The sequence below is a fragment of the Cydia pomonella genome, chromosome 2 (assembly GCF_033807575.1).
Source record: "Cydia pomonella isolate Wapato2018A chromosome 2, ilCydPomo1, whole genome shotgun sequence".
In the NCBI taxonomy this organism is placed as follows: Eukaryota; Metazoa; Arthropoda; class Insecta; order Lepidoptera; family Tortricidae; genus Cydia; species Cydia pomonella.
Window position 1 is genome coordinate 30,987,334 of NC_084704.1, and position 22,173 is coordinate 31,009,506.

General features: G+C 42.2%; 1 pseudogene; it reads right to left on the reverse strand.

The window, feature by feature from the left end:
- Positions 1–18,408, reverse strand: part of LOC133515335 (signal-induced proliferation-associated 1-like protein 2) — a 35,004-nt pseudogene extending 16,596 nt beyond the window's left edge.
- Positions 18,409–22,173: the final 3,765 nt, after the last annotated feature.

A 22,173-nucleotide genomic window follows, 5' to 3' on the forward strand; every position in this document is an offset into this window, starting at 1 on the left:
TATGCAAGTTTTGTGGAAAAAAGGCATTTCGTGGGATGAAGAACTTCCGGCAGAACTACAAAAAGAGTGGTCACAGTATAAGAGAGAACTGCCAGCTTTGAAAGGTGTCAGCTTAGATCGATGGATGCACACTACGAGTAAATCAACTCTTGAACTGCATGGATATGCAGACGCTTCAGCATTAGCTTATGCGGCAGTTATATACTCGAGAGTTATAGACGAAGAAGGAGAAATTAAAGTATCCCTCGTGACAGCAAAAACAAAAATCTCACCGATTAGAAAAGTTTCCTTACCCCGTTTGGAATTACTGGCTGCAACATTATTGAGTAATCTTTTGAAACAAGTAGCTGAGTCACTAGATGTGCAACTTGACAACGTATACGCTTATTCAGATAGTCAAGTGACTTTGGCTTGGATACACGGAGATCCAATGAAATGGAAGCCTTTTGTAAAGAATAGAGTCATAGAAATCACGCAGATACTCGATGCTAATCACTGGTTCTATGTAAACACTAAGCAAAATCCTGCTGATCCTGCTTCAAGAGGAGTGATGCCTTCCAAACTAATGTCCACAGAGATATGGTGGAACGGATCTGCAATGCTGAAAGAGAAAGAAATAAGATTAGAAAAAGGAACTCCACTAGATACAGCAATAGAAAAGAGAAAGAATATAGTAACTATGGTAGTAACCAATGAGAATGAAGAACAACTTACCTTATTGAAGAAGTTTTCATCACTGGAGAAACTTACACGTGTTATTGCATACTGTAGACGCTGGCTAAGAATTATAGACAAAGAGAAAAGTAACTTACCTTCTTACCTGACATACGAAGAAAGAAACGATGCACTTACTATATGTATTAGGATGTCACAAGAAGTAGAATTTTCGGAAGAGATAGAAGACCTGAAAAGAGACAGAAACTTAAAATCTAAAAGCAATCTCCTAGCTTTATCACCTTTTCTTGACGATAATAGCATCCTAAGAGTCGGCGGTAGATTGAAGCACGCCGATATGGAATTCATACGAAAACACCCGATAATTATTTCAAAAACAATGTATTACTTCCGTTAATATTGAGAGAAGCTCATGCCAAAACACTACACGGTCCTCCGCAAATGATGATTACATACTTACGAGGCAAATATTGGCTGATAAACGCAGCAAATAGCGTTAAACGTTTTGTACGGGAGTGTGTTACATGTATAAGACAGAATGCGAAGAACAAAGAGCAAAAAATGGGAGATTTACCCGATTCCAGAGTCAGACGATGCAGACCATTCCTAATCACCGGAACGGATTTTGCGGGTCCAATAAATGTCAAAATGAGCAAAGGCAGAGGTGCCAAGTCTTACAAGGCCTACATATGTTTGTTCGTTTGTATGTGCACAAAGGCACTACATATTGAAGTTGTAAGTGACATGACAACACAAGCCTTTCTAGCGGCATTTAAAAGATTTGTGTCAAGACGAGGCCATGTGGTAGAAATGTGGAGTGATCACGGAACTTCATTCATTGGCGCTGAGAAAGAGTTATTGGAAATGTGGAGTCAAGGAAAATCCAGTGTTCCAGATGAGTTTATTTCCATGCTAGATAGAGAAGGGACGAAATGGAAATATATTCCTCCAGGCGCTCCCAATTTTGGCGGATTATGGGAGGCAGGTGTCAAGTCGACCAAATACCACCTGAAACGAATAGTTGGAGATACTACGCTAACATTTGAACAACTAAGCACGGTCCTGGCAGAAATTGAAGCATGTCTAAATTCTAGACCCATTTCGCCCATCAGCGATCATCCGGACGATTTGAACCCCTTAACACCTGGTCATTTTCTTATCGGAGAACCAACTAATGTCATACCATCTGAAGATCTAATAGATGTGAAGATAAATAGACTCGATCAATGGCAATTAACAACCAGAATGGTACAAGATTTTTGGCGAAGATGGCAATCCGAGTATTTAAGTAGGATGCAACAGAGGCCTAAATGGAGACAGCCTACTCGAGAATTCCAAGAAGGAGATTTAGTGCTAATAAAAGACCAGAGGCTTCCTCCTGGACGTTGGCCTATGGGAAGAATTATAAAAAAATACCCTGGAAAAGACCAACTTACCAGAACTTATGATCTACGAACCTCGTCAGGAGTATTGCAACGTTCAATAACCAAATTATGTCCTTTATTATGTGATGTAGAAAATTAGTTTGCGTCCGTAATAAGTTGTTATTTTGTTTAATTATGTTCAAGTTGGAACATTGATTCATTTTATTATTTTCTAATGACGTCACGTCATTTAAGGCGGGAGTATGTTTAGTTTGTTGTCCCAATTTCCTGGTAGATGGCGCTGTTCCAGACGCAAACTAAGTAATGCTAGTTTATCATAGAATCTATATAAGAAACTGTCACATTTCAAAATAAATGATTGGTAACGTAGCAACTTATTCAAACAGTGCGTATTTCGTTCTGCTGTTAGAAATGCTAAATAATGCCTTACTGCGACAACTACGTTCATTTCTACGGGGGACACGGAAACCAATTTTATGTAATAAGTCGGGGGCATCTACAATATTATTAATAATTTTGATTAAAAATACTAAATCTGTACAGGACCGTCTAAGTGAAAGTGGCTGGATATTATGATGTGTAGCCGAGGAAGCGTAATTTACATAGTTACGACCCACGTAGTCACGTAGGATAGCGACAAAAGCGCATACAACGGGGAGAAAACTGCAATTCTTTGAACATCCAATGTAAAAGAGTAAATTGTGTAGGTCAAGCTGTAAAAACCGTACAACGTAACTACTTTAAAACGCTACACCCGCCTGAATGTAAAGACTCACACAGCATGGCACAGTAGTATGCATTAAGGTGCAGTAGGCTCGGAGAACGGAGTTTTTAAAAAGTCGAACCGCTAGTTTAGATCACAATACGGTTGCCAAAAATTTTAAGTAGCGATCTTGAGCCCTTTCTCTAGAGACTACAGCGATTTGAATCTAAGTTTTTGACTTTAGCTCTATAGAAAATAAAACGAACATAAGGCTAAAATGCACTTAAAAAAAAACAATTATAAAATTAAATCAGACATAATAATACCATATCATTTGTTAGTAATAGAATAAAATTAATCTTAATATGCTAATATTAGTAAAACACAAATTAAAAAAAAAAAACATAAAATCTAAAAATATGAAAAATATATCTAAAAATTAGCAATATTATGCTTGAGGGACTCCGCGATTACATTTATTATAATTAAAACACACAAAAAATTAAAATTTACTTTGTACTTACTGGTATTTCAGACCAAGAGTCATGGGTCGGTTCACTTGGAAGAGGTTCTAGTGTAGGATCCGGGTTGTCTATGGACGGATATTGATGTTCTTCGCAAATCTGAAACAAGATTTAAAGGCGTCTAACATTTGGTACTGCTGAAAAAACGACGGGAGCCATAGTTGTTAATTTTATGTAAAATATGAAGAAAAGGTAACAAGGTGTTTTGATATTTTTAGCCTAGTCACGTAATTTTGATTAATTTGAGTAGGCCCGTTTGAATAGCTCAATTGCAGTATATCCTGTAGGTCACCTGGTAATTTGTTATAAAGCCTAGGTCCAATATATAAGTCTCTCTTAGTCTCGTAGTGTCTCTTAGCTGCAGCGCTGTTCCTAGTTGGTATCTTATATTTACTTCAAGTGTTTCGAAGGTTTGCTGGGTTAACATTTAATACCATATCATCTATATCTTCTCATATACATAATTACTTGCCAGATGTATAGTTGCCTTGGTGCTAGAACTTTACTTAACCTATAGATTGCTTCACTAGAAAAACGCCTTGGTTTTCTTTTAATAATTTTTAGAATTAGGTTCTGTGCAATTTCTATGTTTGCTATATTCTTTGCGCTACAGGCACCCCACGCTATGATTCCATACAATAGTATAGTCTCGGCTAAGGCAAAATACAGCATGGCGCGGGTGGCGGTGTGCACCAGCGTGGCCCAGTCGAGCGCGGCCGCGTCGGGCAGCGGCAGCTCGGCGGGGCGGGCGGGAGCTGTGGTGTACCTGCAGCATGGCGCGGGTGGCGGTGTGCACCAGCGTGGCCCAGTCGAGCGCGGCCGCGTCGGGCAGCGGCAGCGCGGCGGGGCGGGCGGGAGCTGTGGTGTACCTGCAGCATGGCGCGGGTGGCGGTGTGCACCAGCGTGGCCCAGTCGAGCGCGGCCGCGTCGGGCAGCGGCAGCGCGGCGGGGCGGGCGGGAGCTGTGGTGTACCTGCAGCATGGCGCGGGTGGCGGTGTGCACCAGCGTGGCCCAGTCGAGCGCGGCCGCGTCGGGCAGCGGCAGCGCGGCGGGGCGGGCGGGAGCTGTGGTGTACCTGCAGCATGGCGCGGGTGGCGGTGTGCACCAGCGTGGCCCAGTCGAGCGCGGCCGCGTCGGGCAGCGGCAGCGCGGCGGGGCGGGCGGGAGCTGTGGTGTACCTGCAGCATGGCGCGGGTGGCGGTGTGCACCAGCGTGGCCCAGTCGAGCGCGGCCGCGTCGGGCAGCGGCAGCGCGGCGGGGCGGGCGGGAGCTGTGGTGTACCTGCAGCATGGCGCGGGTGGCGGTGTGCACCAGCGTGGCCCAGTCGAGCGCGGCCGCGTCGGGCAGCGGCAGCGCGGCGGGGCGGGCGGGAGCTGTGGTGTACCTGCAGCATGGCGCGGGTGGCGGTGTGCACCAGCGTGGCCCAGTCGAGCGCGGCCGCGTCGGGCAGCGGCAGCGCGGCGGGGCGGGCGGGAGCTGTGGTGTACCTGCAGCATGGCGCGGGTGGCGGTGTGCACCAGCGTGGCCCAGTCGAGCGCGGCCGCGTCGGGCAGCGGCAGCGCGGCGGGGCGGGCGGGAGCTGTGGTGTACCTGCAGCATGGCGCGGGTGGCGGTGTGCACCAGCGTGGCCCAGTCGAGCGCGGCCGCGTCGGGCAGCGGCAGCGCGGCGGGGGCAGGCGCGGGGGGCGGGGCGGCGGGCGGGGTCGGCGGCGGCGCGTCGTCACCCACGCCGCCCAGCTCGGCGTCCATTAGTCGCATTAACTCGTCCTGTACGATATTTTTATCCAAAACATATTAATAGATAATAGATTTTTTTAAACATTTATGTCCTGCCGTCCCGATTAGAATGAAATAATTAATTTGAAGGTAAGGCAACACTTGCATCACATTTGATCAAAACCCTAACCCTGTCAAAATTGATTGATAACCCTACCAAAATTGTTTTCACGAAACATGAAAGAGGTAATAATTTCAAAGACATCCTTTTACCCATATACTGCTAAAACCACACCTTCCCAAATCAAAAGATATAGCTTCCCTTTTGATCATAACTTTTACACCTTCATGTAGGATCATAAACTGACCGTGAGGCTGCCGTGCGCGGAGGCCCGCTTGTGGCGCGCGTGGCGCGGCGACGCGTCGTGCGAGCGGCGCCGCACGCTCTCCGTCGTCGGCGACGACTGCGGCGACCGACGCGCGCTGCGACCCGACCCACCTGTGGGGAACATTCACTACGTTATACGAACTCTACACATTTGGACCCTTGTTATTAACAGACCGATTGTGCATTACACACTTGAATTGTTACACATTTAAAAATACCTTAGTTAAATAATATGTTCTAGCATTTTGAAGAAAAATTATAACATCTGGTCCGCTGCGTGTCCCCGCGGCGGGGGACACGGTTGGACCCCCTCCATGAATTTCGCAAAGGCTACGTCTTTCGCTATGCTATGACTGTAATTTAGGGCCATTACTGGAGCTATCCGATCAACGCGGCGAGTGTCCGCGCTCGTAGGCCTACCGCGAAAAACGAAAATCAAAATTTCGTTATCTGTCTCTCTATTGTTCAATATGAAAGAGCGATAGAGAGAAACGAAATTAAGATTTCCGAGGTCCCTCAGGCGTCTCGCAATGACGCCAACTTCACAAAGCTAATGAGGAAACTCCCCTTCGCCTCCCCACATACTTCTTCATCGTTTACCGTAGCCGTAGCGAAGAATATTGTTACAAAGTGGTGATGGCTAAAACATTTTAGTATTCCTACGCTGTAGCTTGTACCTAGCCTGTAACATTTGTTTTAATGTTTCAAATTTGTAAAATAATGTAAATGTTAGTTTAAAATGTGTACCTACTTTGACGATCTCATTATGTGTGCATATTTTTGTTTGTATTAATGAAAATTGTGTATTGCAATTGAGATATAAATGTATCTGAATCTGAATGTAACGCGGTACTAACCGGTGCCGTATCCGGAGCTGTCGGAGCGCGGCGGCGAGTGCCCGCGCTCGTAGGCGCGGCGGCCGCGCCCGGGCCGCTGCCCGTCGCCGCGCGCGGGCGCGGCCGGCTCCTCGCCGCCCGACTCGCACAGGCACTTGTAGCTGGACGCGTTCGTTGTCGTCACCTGCACGACGTTAAATATTAAATTATGGAGTTCGATTATAGGAGGGACCTTCATTGCTGTGTTAATTAGTGTTTATTGTTGTGTTAGGGCGTCTACTTTTAGGTCATTTTGTGTAGGGGTTGTATAAAATGTAATTATTGGCCGACTGTAAGGTCGGCGACCGTGCAAGCTCACCGTGACGGGGTCGGACGTCTTGAGCAGGTCGACGAGCTGGTCGTGGTGCAGCGCCACGACGGCGGCGCGGCACACCTCCAGCAGGCGCGCGCCGCGCTTCACGCCCGCCTTGTCCGCCGTGCTGCCGCTCTCTACCGCTATTATGAGCCCGTCCGGTTGCACGTGGAACCCTGGAAGCGAGTGGTACATCAGAATAAAATTTAAAAGCGTTTCTAGAGGATTGAGACAATGGTGAAATAGACGCGTTGTTTGTGACATTTAACTTGCGTACTTTCTTTGTTCTCCCCGCCGTGATTTCCTCTGACCGCGGTGAGTACACTCTCGCACAGTGCGGGATGGTAGAGTATACCTGTTAACTAACAGCCGACCTTACTGCACGGACATAAGGCACATACCCAGCTGCGCGGCGGCCCCGCGCGCGAGCGTGCGCTCGGGCAGCAGCTCGGCGTGCGGCGGCGCCACGCCGGCCAGCCGCCGCAGCAGGCCGGGACAGTCGCGCAGGCGGACTGACTCGCCGCGGTGGTAGAATATGCGCGTCCAGCCGCCGCTCACCACCCAACCTGGGAAAAAACATAAGCAACTGTCAAAAAAATTGGATGATACGAATATATTAACATTGACTGTGCGTATGCTCGTCGAAAGCCCAACAGCCCTTCTTAATAACCTATCTGTAAAAAACACATAGGGCAGTGGAAGATCATCGCGGCGCAGCTTGATGTCTAACGTGGCGACCGAATACTCGGAACAAGTAGGCTTGTCTATTTGTCAACCTCTAATAGGTCGGGTGGGGACCGTCTGATCTACTACGTCATCTAATACAAGGATACGCAAAGATAGGAGGAGACGCACTTTCAGCTAATTGGGAGTTGACAGACGAGTATTAAGTAACGAGCAAAACGTAATAAGTTAGTTTAGGTAAACAACTCACCTAGCAAAGTGTTGGTGGGTACGACAAGTATAACCTGTCTCGTACTGTCCTCCACCAACACTATGGTATCGGGTGAGACACCAAGCATGCAGTCTAGCACCGCCCCGCCCGCGCCTTCATCTTGAACTTGAACCTGCAACAAAACACACGCTTATCCTATGCTTCAAGATAATTTAAGTGTGCAAAATGGTAGCCACCATCACGTAAATGAACATTTCATGAGCTCGAAAGAGACAGACTACAAATGAAAACCTGCCAAGTGCATGTCGGACGACGCATGATGAAGGATTACGTACCTTCATACAATACAAATAGCTGTAGAGGAGCGGCAGCACCGCCATGTTGTTTTTGCTGCACTCTTCATATAGCAAGGTTAGAGCGGGACAGACGGTTACTCACGTGGAAGCACATGGCACCGCCGACGAGCACGTCGTTGGGGCAGCTGTAGAGGCGCGGCAGCACTGCCGTGTTGTTGTTGCTGCCACTCTTCATTAGCAGCGAAGAAAAGATTGCTGCAATCAAACAATACATAAATAAAAAATCACTCTTTTCGTACCAGATTTGTACAAATATGACGGGTCGGTTCGACAAATTTCCACCTTTGAATTATTCGCCACTGTTTAGTGTTTTTTCCTTACGGAATTACCCGAATACACCTTAATAATAACACCTAGCCGAAAAAAATGCATGGACACATTATGAATGAATTCAGCTTGCTGTACTGTACTATGGCATGGTGTACTATGATATGGTAATCATGAACAATGTACGTACAGAACTTCTGTCCGGTCTCAAGCGTGGTGGCGGAGACGTGGTTCTTGGCCAAATCCTTGAGGTACTCCTGCCGCGTGCGGGTGGCCATCGTGCTGAACTTTGGTGACTGTATCGCCGCATTCTCGCCATTGATAACCTAGCAAACACCACCCACATCAACAGTTATATTTCTGTTTTTCGTCATAATATTCAGCTAGTGTACATAATACAATCAGTAAATATCACTTAGTGCCGCTTAAACCCGGAGTTAACCGGTTAAAACGTTAACCCAGTGTCAAATTGTACTGGTAACCATGGTAACTCCAGGTTTAACCGTTAACCCCAGGTTAGTGGGATGATGCAAGTGGCCCTTAGTCTATTTTGCAAGATGGTACCTGTCCAAATTACCTACAAATGGACGCATTTATATAAGTTGAATGATAATACTCGAAATACATAAAATTACAGAATATACGGTAAAATCGTAATTTATCCTCGAAATGACATAAAGATTTCCGGAAAACATATCAAACTCATTCATACGTTTTCAACATTTTCCGTCATCAATAATCTCTATGTATGCCAAGAGTCGTGCCAAACCATATTGATATGTTTCTCAAAATTGGGATGCCGCTTTTAAAAATATATAGCTTTATTGATTACGTGTGTATGTTCTAAGCACAAGCCGAGACTACTTACAAATATAACAGGAAGTTTCGCTCAGCGTTGAGCATCTGATCATTCTATTAATATACAATACATGTAGCCCACAACCAAGAACCTCACCTTACTCAAAAGCAGATCCGTAAACGCCTCCCCCTTCGGATAAACAGCGCCATCTTTGATCGGTGGTCCAAATAAAGGTACCTCTTTCGCGCGACTCACAGCTATGCTATAATGTGTGTTCTCCGTACACGGGTCTATCGCCCGCACCACTACGAACACGTGTTGGAACTGCGAACGAATGTTCCTCGGCGTGAACGGCGCCGCTCCCGGCTCTTGGAACACTATGGTGACTATATCGTTCCCTATATGCCGCTTTCTGAGTAGCTGCTGCCTGTTGTTGGGCGTGTAGGGTAGCATAGTTGACACGTGGAACATTATCTCGCAGTTCTGATAGGTTGTGTAGACGGAGAAAAGGCCGGTCGAGTCTGTGCGGTTATCGAGACCCGCTTTGTATTTGTCGAAGTCTTTTAGTCGGACGGTGTGTCCGAGTGTCTGGAGGAACTCTACGAAGGCCGGGCCGGCTTCTTGGTTGTTGTACATTTCTTCTTCGGTGGACTGGCCGCTCTTGCAGTACATAACTCCTACTTTATAGTGGCGCGTGACGCATTGTTCGTCGAGTCTTAGCAGTTGTTCTTCGGCGCCGCTGCCGTTGGTGCCCAGCCTGTAATTAAGAGCGGTTAGTAATTACTAATTAAATACAGCGATCGGGCATTATCGGTATCGTGATCTGGATATTCCAGACACGTGGTGTTTTCACCGAGTGTGAAAATAAGTGTAGATAATTAAAGTGTTCTGAAGTTAGAAACATTTTGACCAGCTTTAAAATAAAAAGGCTCCATTCGCTGAAAGCCATTATTATCAAAAACAATCATTTTATTCACGTTTTTCAAATCAAATCCAGCAATACTACTAAATCACATCCTGGTTTAATTATTAGAATTTACATTGACCTTCTTTGTATCGTCGAGTTATCGCATAACTTTGGCTCTCATCTATTCTAGAACCCTGTAAAGTTAACACTTGAGAAATGCAACGGCCGAGGATGTACTGCCAGGCCATTTAGATCCCTATTGATATAGAAATAAGAATGTAACTTGCCTGAGACAACTCAGTTGCAACTCTGGAGCGACATATTCTAGCACCTCCTTAGTGTTGTAAGTGGCTGTATTGTTGCTAGGTTTGATGGGTAACGCGTCTTCTAACACGGACCCACGAAGCGTCAACAGTTCTGACGTGCGGACGACCAGCCGATACTGCCAAGCTAGTTGGGACGCTGGTGCCGATGCGTCAGACCCTCCTCTTCTTAACTCCACTCGCTCTTTCTTGATGGAAATCGCGACGGGACCCAGGGTTTCATCCATACCGAACCAATTTTGGTGAGCTGTCAAAAGAAAATTTAGTTCAGAACTTTTATTATTAAAATAATAAACGCTGGACTCTTCCTCAAGGCGTTATTAATAGGGGTAAACAGAAATTAGCATGAAACAGCATATAAGCGTGCATTCAATGCATGTTAATGTAGTTGCGGTGAGAACATAAATAATATTCAGTCAATTGCAATTACAAATCAAAAGTTTCCGACATGGTTTACTCAAAATACCATTTAGGATCGGAGCTCACACGGCACGCAACAGATTCCTTGGTAGTCCTAAACACAAGCATACATTGAATATCAGGTTGCAATGCATTAGAATCGGATATCAGCTGTCACATTGTTGGCATAGCCTATCCATAACGTAATGCGTAACGAAACGGATGCGTGGTGTTTTACGCAACGTGTAGTTACCAATAGCAAAAAAAATGGAAGCTGAATTTTGCCGCAAATAATTTTCGACGCATAGCCACTTCATTAGTACCGTGGCTATTTGAACGGAGAGCCGTAGTGACGCAGATGTGTGTCAGCTATTAACCAAAACATTAGTAAGTATTTGGAAAACTAATTCCAATTTCATTGCACGTCTAAATTAGTATTTATGTATACTTAACAAATCATGAAAACCACAGCAGCGGTCACGCAACTTTTCCTCAGCACGTGTATTTCCCAGTAGCATTTTGCGCTCTACTTCGACATAAAACCGACAGATTTCTTCCTACTTATTGCAGTAAATTATCCTTGTTTTTACAATATCAGCAAAAGGATATATATTTATATTTTACAATGATAAAGATTCCAAGAGAGTGACCCAAATCTCGTCGCCAAGAGTGGCCCAGGGAGTCATCTGGTAAAGAGGGCGTGCGCCATGCTAATTTCATTCTAAAGAGTAATCCACCTTGGCTACACTGCTGCTTTCAGTCTCGTAACCGACCATTTTTCTGTATCTGTTACTGTATGATGCGATACGATTAAATAAAATTACATGTAACACTGCCCATGGAAGTAGTTCTTATTGCAAGACACCAAAAAATGTGGCCTGGTGGGAATCATCCACGGAGAGGCCTTGTAAGTTGTAATAAGTTAGAAGAGCTCTCCGTGGATGATTTTGATTGATGTAGTGTAAGCACTACCTACTTAGAAATAGTTCCTATAGTACAGCGCTCCCAAATCCTGGCTCTCGACGGGCAGAGGCGTCAACGTGTTCGCAAACAGACATGCATGTCGCCTATGAGTGAGGCGCGGAGGGAATTACCACGGAGCCTCCAATGAGTGTGGTCTGTAGGGAGCTCGAGGACGTAGAGGCCTTAGGCCACACTAATATGTTTGTAACTTACACTGCCCGTAGAAGTAGTTCCTATAGTACAGCGCTCCCAAATCCTGGCTCTCGACAGGTAGGGGCGTCAGTGTGTTCGCAAACGGGCATCCATGCCGCCAGTGAGTGTGGCCCGGAGGGAACTCGAGGACGGAAAGGCCGTAGGCCGCTCGAGGCCGGTGCCAGCTGCCAGCTTGTCCTGGTATCGCGCCGCGTGATGTCCGCCAGCATAGGGATACGCAGCGCTCTTCTTCGCCTGGCGAAATATAGAATGAAAATTATTCTAATGGTTTAATCGATTTGCTCCTCTTCAGTAAAGAAAATAACCCTTCCGTAAGGTAAGGCAAACTTTATCAGTTCAGTATACAATCAGGCTGATTAGAAAATCGAGCTGACATTTTAGTATCTGGCATTAAAACAGAGATTAGTCTTGACATTATAACTTTCTGCATCACAATATCGCATCATTACGAGTGTGAGTACTTACTTTGCAAGTAGGTATGTAATGAATGCTACAAATACAATAGCAAAAAAAAAAAAATAGAAATGTTATAGATGGGATGATTTATGTTTTAAATCAACATACAAATCTAGTTTTGAAGCATGGATAGGAAATTTACTAAAGATAATGTAAGAAAGTGAACAAAGATCTATTCAATGTAAATATAGTTTTTACAAGTTTTTCTATTTGTGATTGTGATAGCTAATCAGCTCTTCGTTAATTAAATGTGCGAAACTTAACACATATAACACTCGGGGCCGTGGTGTATGGAAGCCCGCCAATAATTTAGGGAATTAGGCCGGTGTTTGCGAGAGAGCGGTGGTGATCCTCGTTCTGGGTCGTCTTGGTACAATAGGTCTCCATAGCAGTTCAGCGGGGGAATGCTGCAGGCATTATGGGGACTTTTGGGCCAGGTACGATTGGGGGGGGGGGGGGGGGATATGGGATCACTTTGTTGTCCGTCCGTCTGTCTGTCTATCAAGACCCTTTTTCTCAGGAACGCGTGGAGGTATCAAGCTGGAATTTATATCAAATACTCAGGTCTACTGTTCCTCGGAGCTGTGAAAAAATCAAACTTCTAAGCCAACGTAATCAAAAGATACAGCCGTTTATGCCGCAAATTTGTACGGAACCCTCGGAGCGCGAGGCCGATTCGCACTTGGCCGGTTTTTTTTAGTTTAAGGTTTGTTTTGTTTAGTTTTGAATAATTGAATAATACTTATGTGTTTATAAAAATTGAGTATGTGACTTTTAGATTTTATTTAGTCATATCTTAGTTTTAGTTTCCATATACTTTTTATGATTTAAACTGTTTACTTCGCATCAGATTAGTGTATAGTTGTAGTTACTTCGTAACAAGCATACCTAAATTATTATGGTGATTGCCTCAAAGCATTCTTCCCTTCCAAACCTTCAAACATATCATTTTACTGGAATTATCAAAATATTATATTATCACATTGACCTGTCAAATCTGAAGCATGAATTCGTCTTAGGCTTTACACATCAAATACAATCAATGAATCTTTGTTATGAGCACACCCATACATTGCACAATTGAATATTCCATTATCATGTTGCCAATCACACTAACATGGTCAAGTATCAGTAAAGCTGCCACTGCACGGTGAGGTAATTCCATGTGGGGCAGAGTATAACCATCCCTACTAATATTACAAATGCAATAGTAACTCTGTCTGTATATGTCTTTATTCTTAAACCACTGTATCGATTGAGATGAAATTTGGTATAAAAATAGTTTCGTGTCCCGAGGAAGGACATGATAGTTTTTTATAACAGAAATCATCATTCTTTTCAAACAAAGTCATGGGACTCATGGGCGGAAGCTAGTCTTGTATAAAATACCACAACTTATTTTGTGGCTAAGCTATTAAAGTATGTGCAGATCATTTTAAATCTGGCCTGCTTGGTACTTTTACTGCTAACTGTATTGTAACCATTAAATTGTGGATTTGCAGTGCTTCAGGTAATTAGGTAATTTTAGGTACAATTACTAATACTAACCATAATGTAGGTCACAATGTAGGTAACATACTTTTCCTTACAATAATTAGCATTTTGAAAATCCCTCCCTGAATGACTAAGTTGAATTATGCAATAGGTAAACAGTCTCTCACTCTTTCACAGAAAACTATGAGTGATGTTCGCAAGTGTATTGCTCTCTGATGACCTTAAACCTGTTTTATGACTCATATGATGAAAATGTTGTTTACGCATAAATTTAAAACCTATTCTAAACCTTTACCTTCTTTGTTTATAAATTTTGCTAAACCTTTTAGAGGGTTGTCAATACCTGAGGGCACTTACCCCTCTTTGTATCTAGAAAAGTATAATTGTCAGTGGCTTTGTCATTTCCAATTAGGCGGGTCCACACAGAGCGAGCATACGCGCGAGGCAATCTCCTCGCGCACAAAATGGCCAGTGTAGACGTGCCTCGGCCGAGGAAAACGCACGCGCCGTCTAGGCTGAGGCACGTCTACCCTGGCCGTTTTGTGCGCGAGGAGATTGCCAAGCACGTATGCTCGCTCTGTGTGGACCTGCCTATTCAAATAAATCATGGCATTAATAAAAACAATGCTTCAAAATAAATTCGTATTTTAATTAGGTATTACAAACATGGTAGATTAGATCATTTACAGTGATAAAAGAGCTTTCCATATTTATGAAGGTATAAAAGCAAAAGATAATCTAGCAAAATGTGAAAACCATACACAGATAAAAACTTTATTGCTTATCAGCAGATAAATCAGTAATGGTTGTAATTAATTACTACTAATCAACGAGCCAATCAGTGCAATGCATTTCATTCATGCAATCATTGATTGTAAGAAGAAAATACGACTGATTATTCATGTGATAGAACATCACAAAATGTCTTAAGGAGGAAATTGAAACTGTATATAATTATGTTATAATTGACAAATAATATCTTATTATGAGCTATTTGAAGCACGAAAATCATTTAGCAACATAATATGAACACAATCACAATTTACAAGAAAGTTGGTGAATTATGTGCATAAATTGAAGAATTCCATATGTAATTGTATAGAATTATTGAAGCAGAGTGTACAGTGTGATGCTCCACTGGTTGTTGCATATTACTGTGGTAATTGAGGAATCATTCAATGGAAGCATGTGTTGGATTAAAGAGTTTGTTGTTTATTGTGATAGGAATTTATCTTGAAAACATTATGTACCATTACTGTCTTATATTTTTATTTTTATTACTAATCAAAGCAATGAAAAAGAAAAATAACTATTAAATAAATAAAATAAAAACAAGAAACCCTCTTCGCTATAATGCCAAAAATGTGTTACATCATTTTAGAAAAAAGCTAATACTCCTGAAACTGCTGGATGGATTTATATTGAATATAGCTAAGAAGCACTGCAAGGTATATTAACTTCTACATTAAAAAAAAAACCGCATCAGTCCATCTGTTGGAGACAGACAGACAGACATTGGTGTTAAACTTGTATCACCCCTTTTTTGCATTGGGGGTTAAAAAGTGTTATTGTCGTAATCGCGTAATTTTGTGGAAGATCTTTAGTAACAGGTACTTCCTAAAAGAAATTGCATACTGGTATTCAAATAAAATAAAAATGTTGGTTAACAATGATGGAATCTAAGGTGAGAACATAAACAATAAAGCTTAATTGTGAAGTTCTTAGAGGTTTTATGAACATTAGAACATTACTATGATCATAAAATGCAAAGAGCTACATTATTTTGTAAACAACAAGACCAGTAAACCATTATGATTATGAGTGAAGTAATGGCAGGCTCGGAGAACAATGTCAGATGTGAGAGCAGAATTGGTGTCACCTGATTCTCAGCCATACAATGGTCATTCCATAGTAAGTTGTAATGCTTAGTTTGTACCAATACCAGAGTAATTACACTTTAGGTGCTCTATTAATGTCTGGCAAATACTAAACAGATTAATTTTGAATTGTGATAAGAATTGTTATTGGATATTTTTGTATACTCTGGTTTCAAGCATTGCATATTCTGCTATTTTTAATTATCTGCCTGCATTGGCTGGGCATTAAAATATTTGCATTGGTGTTTCATCAATTTCACTTATCAAGTAATGTGTAATAACTTATACAGACGAATTTGAGTCATAAATGGCCTTAAATGGGCCAATAATTTTATTCATGCAAATAAATAATGGTCTCCGAAGACATTCTACAAAACCAGATTTACTCTAATTCTTTATGTCTCTTTTAAACATTAAAACTCAACAAACATGCATTTTTCAACAACTGCAACCACTGGGGCTGACAGTGTAAACTAATGCAGTCTCCATGGCTCCGACTGCATATAATATATATATATATATATATATATATATATATATATATATATATATATATATATATGTATATGTTTTGTACAATATAGATTTATTAATTATTTATTTTAATAGTTAAAGCCCATATTTTTAAAACACCACCTGATTTTCAGTGTTCCCGTTGTTTCTTGGCTGATGAGACAGAATAACACTAGATTTATTAGATAGACTAAAAATAAAAAGCTTTTATTACAAAAATGGGAAATACAGAATATGGGACCATAAAGCCTAACCAATCTAGGCCCTTGCTAATCAAGTGATCTAAGAATGATAGTAAGAAAATTTCTTCGCAGCTAAGGGTGGATTCAAAAAGAAGTATGACAGAGAAGAATATTGAACAGTTTTCTTTCTTATAGTAATAGTAATCTATATCCTTAGAGTTTAAGCAAAGTAATATTTAAAGATATTGGTACAATAATAATTTATTTATTTGCAAATCAGTGATTTTTTTGAATTTGAATTTTGCAGATTCAGTTTTTGCATGAGAGGTTTGTTGCAGTCCGGATTAGCTAGGCCCTACTGTAAGATTGTATAATCTTTACCTCAAAGGTAGGTTGCATATGATATACAAACTATACTAACCTCCCAATTCATTCCTAAAGAAGGGACAGGCTTCTAGCAACTCATTTGATCTTCCATCCCCCATGTCAGGTACTGTGTCTTCTCCCAGTGGAGGGCCCCGAGTTGCTAGAGAAGCTGCTGAGGCCCCTGTTGTTGTATTCCTCCTGCGGCTCAGCAGTGCTCCTCTAATCTCAGCTGCATAACTCAAGTTAGCCATCAAGGATTGACAATCATAGTGAGCAAACTGCTGTTTTTTAATTCCTTCAGGTCGGTCAAGTGATCCATCGTCCATGGGTTGACGGTGTGTGGGAGCCGCGCCACCCCAAAGCTTGTTGAATTTGAGGCGAGGCTTTGGGCTGGCGCTGGCCCGGGGCGTGGGACCGTCTGAGGTGTCGCCGCTCAGGCCCTGAGCCTTCTCCGTCACGTTGTAGTTGTGCACCATCGCGGGCAGCCTGTCGCTCGCGCCCCCAATCACGTCGATCGAACCGTGACTCCCATACTCGCGCCGCAGCCCGTTTCCGGACGGATGTTCGCCGTATATCAAGTCGAGACTCGAGTTACTGCGATACATAACATCTCTGGCTTCCTTCCGTCGGAGATGATCCGGAGCGTACATGGCATATTTCGACGAGTGTCAGTTCGCTCTCGATTCTCGACAAAATAAAAGACACCGAAGCGCTCACTGACCACACATTACTTAAAATACATTCGTAAATACCACGAATTACTACGATGTTGAGACGTACACAGTGACTTCACAACATGATGAATAGCCGAGCTTTCGTTTATTGTCACATAATCACAAACAAACTGTGTGCTTAACACTAACGACAAACTATTTTGCAATATTCTATATTATTATGTACAAAGCTAACACACGTCTTCACAACACAAAAACGAAAACGAATGAATGAAACGAAATTTATGAAAGAAAAAACATTATTCGCGAGTAAACGTATAATGTTGCCAAGAGAAAAATACAGAGCAACGAACGGAACGGTATTTTTAGTGCCAGTGTTAAAAATAAGTTAATTTAAAAACCAATCGTCAAAAACAAACTTATTGACATAACAAAAGCATAACAACCAATAACAACTATATAACAACAAATATCCATTAAAAAAAAAAAAAACAACAAATATTCATGTAATAAACAGCTTTACTATAAATTATAATAGAGTCCGTATAGGGACCGTGCGCGTTGGAGGGTCTGCCATCTTGTGGCCTGAATCGGAACCATAAACATGCACATGTACACGTCACGTGTTTTCTTGTGCATAGTAGGTTCTGCCATCTTTTGGGCTACATCGGAACAAAAAACATCACATTAAGCCTCGCGCCAAAAATCTGACGGCTCCTGTGCTGCCTCCTACAGTTCATGCACGCTCCCTATACTAACTTTGCACCGACTTGAATAGAACAAAGTGAGAGTGTGTCATTATAGACGTCATATACGTTCATATAAATTTAACATTCATGATGACATTGACACACTTTGTTATTGAAAATTGCATGCAGAGTTAGCTGGGTCCGACTCTAGAAGGTAGTTTGAGTTTATATTATAACATTATAGAAAAATATTTATATTAACGCCTTTTCAATAATAATAACAATTGATGTGAAAGTAAGATTTAGGATTCCTTTTTCCAAGGAACCTAGTTTATTCACTCGGCAACGTCGTTGGTCGGCTGAAATTAAAGATGTAGTTGGCTAGAGACTGTCTCATTTCAAATATAGATCATACTGTCTTTGTCTGACGCTAGTAATACATAGCACCAAAAAGAAACGGATGGGTAGGTATAGTTTTTTTTCTTATTTACTGATAAATTTGGTTTGCCAGACTATATTTAACCCGCCATAATATCTAGACTCGGTCCAGGCTAACTCTGCATGCTATTTGCAATGACAAAGTGTATCTCCACGGGAAAGGAATTGCCTAGTGTGGAGGGAAAGAGTAAAGTAAGTATATGTGGAGGTCAGGAAAGATATGTCAAAATTAATATTATTCGGAAATAAACAATTTTATTCATTAGGGTTCCGTAGCCAAATGGCAAAAAACGGAACCCTTATAGATTCGTCGTGTCCATCTGTCTGTCCGTTTATGTCACAGCCACTTTTTTATTATTTACCTAGTCATGCCATCATTAATGTCAAATTTGTATGAAAATAAGACGTTAATAATGACAATACCTCACTTTGCTCTGTTCAAGTCAGTGCAGTTAGCTTAGTTGGACTTTAGCAAGTTATTATATTACCTAAGTAGAGTCATACCAAGATAAGTTGGCAGCGACTTTGTTAGTTCAGCCTGTGCAAGTGTTAAGTAAACGTCATAATTTCATAGTAGTTTGACGTTTGAAATAACACTTGCACTGTCTGGGCTACCAAAATTGCTGCCAACTTATCATGGTCTGACTTTAAACTAGTCGATATTTTTACTGCCCAAGTAAATATTTTTTTTAGAAGCCTCCATACCTATCTCTACTCCTTCCTGGAAAGAACACTTGCACACTACGATTTATCGACCACATACGCGCCAAGAGAATTTCAACTTGATTTCAACATAAGCATTCCGATTGAAAGTTTAAATTAGATTGCACTTTCGTGAAATGTGACTTGTTTTCGAATGAATCATCAAAGCTGGATTAATTGGAATATATTTGGATTTTCGGGAAAACCTTGAAGATTGGTAAGTAAGTAAGTATTTATTTGCAAAGAATAAGTAGGTATAATAGTGTCTTAGGTAAGAGAAAATTGGTTGCTTATTCTGCTGTTTGCACTGATTGTACTATACAGGTTCGTCGAATAAGTACGAGTATAAGACATGGGTGGGTCGAATAAGTACGAGTATAAGATCAATTCCATTTGCCTCCGTCTCATGTATGCACACATGGGAATTTGGGAATACACCATTACCTGCATCATCATTAACCAGCGGCACAAGCGATTGTTAATCATCAACAGTTAATACCGTCTGGTCTCACCCAAGCCCTAACCCGTCCATTTAAAACCGACTTCTATTTCATAGAAGGAGGAGGTTCTGTATTTTGTTGTGGCTATTTTTTATTTATTTATGTACGTTCACCGATTACTCCCGGCACCCGTGGTCCGCTTTGAGTAATTCCCAACTAAGCACATTTAACATTACAATTGACCGTGATATGAATCCTAAGCATCAGACGGCCTACCGCGAACCACTTTCGACGTGTTGCCTCCCTGTCATATTTACGTACAAATTTTCAAGTGCGACAGAGGCAACACGTCGAATGTGGTTCGCGGTAGGCCCTCAAAAGCATCACCACTCAGCGGCGTAGCGTGTGCTCTTGCCGCCCGGGGCCCATCGGAAATTTGCCGCCCCGTTTATAATCGACATTAGTTAATAGATAAGAATAAGTTCCGTAAAAATTTTAAAATACAAAAAATAAGTAAAAAAACTAAAACTCGACTACTAAAAATCGGGCTCTAAAAATCAACGTAAAAAATTATGAAAAAAAAATCTCATCTGAAATAATCACACAGAAAATGCTTTATATTTATCATCTTTTAGATCAGTGGTGGGCAATCTTTCTTCATAGGGGGATTTTTTTACGAAATTTAAGAGAAGGGCCAGAATTGCAGTAAAACTGAATTTTGATTTGCGATTATCCTGGGCCAATGCCATATACTAAATATCATAGACTGTCGGCGGGCGGGATAAAATCCTTTCGCGGGCCGTACTTGGCCCACCACTGTTTTAGATAAAGAAATACAACAAAACATATTTTACCTACTAAATTTTGTATACAATGTGTGAACAAGTAACCAGACAGATTTAACCTCGCATTCCTGAGGTCATAAGGAGCAAAAAATGTTGGGTGACTTTTGGTTAAATTTGGCAAAAAAAAGTGTGGGTATGTTTTGTGCATACGACATGCCATTTATTTTTATTTGCGAGTTTCCTTTAAAACTTTAATGTCTGTCAGTAAGTATCTACCTATGTCTAAACCAAGTCACATAGTACCAGCGTCGCAGCCATAAAGGCGTTTTTTACTGAGTTATTTTATTACCTAATACAAAAACATATCCCATCAAAAACATTTTCATATAAAATGTTGCCAAGACGAAACCATAAGCCTCGCACTGTCAAAAAGTTATCAGATCTCTTGTAGAGCCAAGCTTCTGATAACTCTACAAGCCCGAACTTTATGTAAGTTACTTATGACAATCTTCCATGATTCATCCCCACAATTGCCATTATCTGTATAACAAGACTGAATTTAGAAAACTTGGTATGATATTTTAGTCCCTAAATGCGGTCAAGAATACACCTTTAAAATCTGTCAGGTTACTCATTCCCACGGTGTATATTTAATATTCACAAACATATTTAAAGGGCAGCCGTGGTATGCTACGGTCATAAGCTTTAAGGTAAAAGTAAATGATTAGTTCAGATAAGATTTTTTCTTGTTTCATATGTTTTAGAGCGCGATTTTCAGTAGTCTGGTTTTAGTTTTTGAACTTATTTTTTATTTAATTCATTTTGGGGTTATCATTTCGTGATTAATTATTTACATTCATTTTACATTATTTTTGTGCGAGGGCGCCTTAACATATTCACTGCCGGGAACCCACCTGGTGGGCGCTCGTGAACTTTGTTCAGATGCCGGACAACCCGCTGGGCGGGTTGTTTTGTACGCAGCTATAGACCACCGGTTTCTGGGGTAGTGCGCCGTTTTTGTCTGGCAGTGAATGTGTTAAGCAGCAGCGCACGCAAAGCACCCAGTACCTACGTCAGGCTACGCCCGATGCTTTTACCATGATCGTGACAAATACTATTAAGTACTTATAAGTTCATTGGCATGAGGGCGCTGAGAGCGCCCGGTACCCGAACGCACGCGGCGCGCCACGTAAGTAAGTACGTACGTACGTCGGGCTATGTACGACTTTTTTAGAATGAAGGCGCCGACGGCACCCGGAATTAAATGACGCGCAGAGGGCGCTGTGTTCAATTTGATGTGACGTCATATAACATATAGCTAGCGGACGGACGGAGCGGGTAAGCTCTGCGGTGGCTCCGAACGCCGGACTCCGACAACGTTGGACTGCCCCTGGGCTACAATCGCGAAAATCTAAGTTCGTCAATTGCGGACATTTTTCTCTGTCACTCTAATTACGTCTTAGTGAGAGTAAAAGAGAAAGAACCCCGCAATTTGCGAATTTGGTTTTTTGCGGTAGGCCCCCTCGCCTAACGCCGTTCGTTCCCGCGGTGCATTGGCGCGTTTCGTGGCGCGATTTGAAAATGTTGAATTCTTAATTTTATATTTTTTTTAATACCGTGTTTGCCGCCCCCTCTCATGTTCCGCCCGGGGCCATGGCCCCCCTAGCCCCCCCCTCGCTACGCCACTGTCACCACTCGATAACTCGGCATTATGGATCGTTTACTAGTCTCGCTGCTGCCTTTTGCAGTTTTGACACGTGGCTACGCAGCCAGGTTTACGCTTCGTAGCGAACGAAACGCAACTTTCACTGTCGGTCTCAAAGAGCATATAATCACTACGTCGGTCTGTCGCACTA